Below are 2,815 nucleotides of genomic sequence, written 5' to 3' on the forward strand. Positions count from 1 at the left end.
CTCTCTCTCTCTCTCTCTCTCTCTCTCTCTCTCTCTCTCTCTCTATATATATATATATATATATATATATATATATATATATATATATATATATATATATATATATATATATATATATATATATATATATATATATATATATATATATATATATATATATATATATATATATATATATATATATATATATATATATATATATATATATATATATATATATATATATATATATATATATATATATATATATATATATATATATATATATATATATATATATATATATATATATACACACACACGTTCATCTGTCTGTCTATCTATCGAAAAGGATGTGGATGAAAAGGAAATGTATGTGGGTGAAGAGGGAATAGGATGAGGAAAAAGAAAGAGAAAGAGAGAGTAGAGAGAGGAAGCAATGAAAAAAAACATCGTTGTCGTTATCGGGGAAAAATACCCATCACAAAACGTTTAAAAGGTCAACCAGTCACCTCTCCCCAATCTCTCTCTCTCTCTCTCTCTCTCTCTCTCTCTCTCTCTCTCTCTCTCTCTCTCTCTCCCTCTCTCTCTCTCTCTCTCTCTCTCTCTCTCTCTCTCTCTCTCTCTCTCTCTCTCTCTCTCTCTCTCTCTCTCTCTCTCTCTCTCTCTCTCTCTCTCACACACACACAGACCAACGGGTAGGCGGTGGCTGAACAGATAGCAAGACGGCCCCGCGTTCAGGAGGACGCGAGTTCAATCCCCGACCGGTGCCACCAAGCTGGGATTTTTCAGCCGCCGCCGAGTGGCTTAAAAACTACCCACATGCTGTCCAGAAGACCACCTATCAACCCGGACTCTAGATTCTAGGATTAAAGAAGAGCTCCGGGAGGGCAGCATGAGCCAATGCAAGATGGCGCCACTATAAACACTCGCCTGCGCCAGAACGGGCTGGGCCGACCATCAGGACCCACCGGGAAGAAGCCTTGGACCGACCATCAGGATCCACCGGGAAAAAGCCTACCGGCGTAATAGGCCAAGACGTAGAAAAAAAAATTGTAGACAGCCCCCGAATCAGATCTTCCCCAGCCCTCCCAGTCCATCCTTTAGTCAGTCAATTCTACAGCTAACCAGTCAGTCATCTAATAAGAGTCCCAGCCCTTCTCATTGCTAACTAGCCTCAGCCAATTCCAGTCAGTCCTCAGTCGGTCCACAGTAGCCCCCAGTCAGCCCCCAGGTAACCCGCAATCAGCCAGGCCCCCATCACCCTTCCTACCCACCAAAGCGAGACCCCAGCCCCCTGCAGTGAATCGAAAGCAGCGTGTGATAAGATAATGATTAGCAGATCCATTGTTTAGCTTCAAAAAGGGCAGAACTAGAAGAGGTGACTCAGAGAGAGAGAGAGAGAGAGAGAGAGAGAGAGAGAGAGAGAGTGCACTTGATATCCGGTAGTATTTGTTGTGGTGTGATAAGGACTAGTTTCGATTCATATTGTTATGCCTGACTGTTGGCCTTTTGTTTGTAGTAGCAGTAGTAGTAGTAGTAATAGTAATAGTAATAGTAGTAGTAGTAGTAGTAATACCGTAGTAATAGTAGTAGTAGTAGTAGTAGTAGTAGTAGTAGTAGTAGTTGTTGTTGTAGGTAGTAGGAGTAGTAGTAGTAGTAGTAGTGGTGGTTGTATTAGTAATAGTAGTACTAGTAGTAAAGGTTATAAACTATTAATACTGATAAATAGTTCATTCACTTTAGTTGGAGTGGTAGGATAGTGATGGTGGTGGTACTGATCGTTATAGTGTTACTAATAGTAGTGGTAGTAATGGTGGCGGTGGTGGTGGTGGACGGGGTGATGGGAGTAGAGACATCCATTTAGTATAAGTCCTTCGGCAACATTAATAAAGCGAGAAGAGTTTGCTTAACAAGGTTCTGGGCGTGGAGATTGTGGACAATGCCGAATACTTGTGGTGATGGTGGTGGTGGTGATAGTGGTGATGTTTTTGTTGTTGGTGGTGGTGGTGATTGCGGTGACAAGGTTTTAAACGGCCAGACACGTGTGAGAGAGAGAGAGAGAGAGAGAGAGAGAGAGAGAGAGAGAGAGAGAGAGAGAGAGAGAGAGAGAGAGAGAGAGAGAGAGAGAGAGAGAGAGAGAGAGAGAGAGAGAGAGAGAGAGTGGGGGGGTGTGTGTGTGTGTGTGTGTGTGTGTGTGTGGGTGTGTGTGTGTGTGTGTGTGTGTGGGTGGGTGTTTATGTGTGTGTTTACATTAAAGACGTGACGTAACTTTTTTTTCATTGGGAAGTCATCCTTTTTTTCTATCTTGTATCCTCTTCTTTACCTATCTACTTATCTCCATACATGTGTTTATCATTATCGTAGAAAAACAACGTCGCCACCACGACTCGACACTCCTTTGTGGTCTTGTATCAGGCGGCGATGAGTCAGAAATCTAGCAGAGGGCGGAAGTGTGTGTGGCTTTGTCTACATCGTGTGGTTTTCATATGACATAACCACCACGAGAGTAGGAGGAGGAGGAGGAGGAGGAGGAGGAGGAGCTGGTGGTAGTGGTGGTGGTGGTGGTGATGTAGGAGGAGCAGGAGGTAAAGGAGGAGAAAGAATGGGAGGAGAAGTTGCTGGTGGGAGAGTAAGAAGGATCAAAAGAAAATCGAAAGGAGGAAAAGACATGGAACGACAGAGGGAGGAGGAAAAGGAGGAGGACATGTACGGGGAGTGTCGGGGAGGAGGGCGACTTGACAAGGTTGATTATGTTGTGGTCGTTGTTCCTGCCGAAGGACACCCTTAACCTTAATACCAAGTAGTTATTTCCCTTCTGCCGATGACCGTACAT

The 2,815-nt window shown here is 43.3% G+C and overlaps 1 protein-coding gene across 1 annotated transcript in view; it reads left to right on the forward strand.

Annotated features, from left to right (window-relative positions):
- The first annotated feature begins 2,577 nt into the window (after nt 1-2,577).
- Nucleotides 2,578-2,815, forward strand: part of LOC126990977 (solute carrier family 46 member 3-like) — a 4,936-nt gene continuing 4,698 nt past the window's right edge. The window contains exon 1 of the mRNA XM_050849621.1: nt 2,578-2,815. This exon is cut by the window's right edge and continues 1,453 nt beyond it. The gene's annotated coding sequence lies outside the window, so the exon portion shown is untranslated.

The sequence above is a fragment of the Eriocheir sinensis genome, unplaced genomic scaffold, assembly GCF_024679095.1.
Source record: "Eriocheir sinensis breed Jianghai 21 unplaced genomic scaffold, ASM2467909v1 Scaffold23, whole genome shotgun sequence".
NCBI lineage: Eukaryota > Metazoa > Arthropoda > Malacostraca > Decapoda > Varunidae > Eriocheir > Eriocheir sinensis.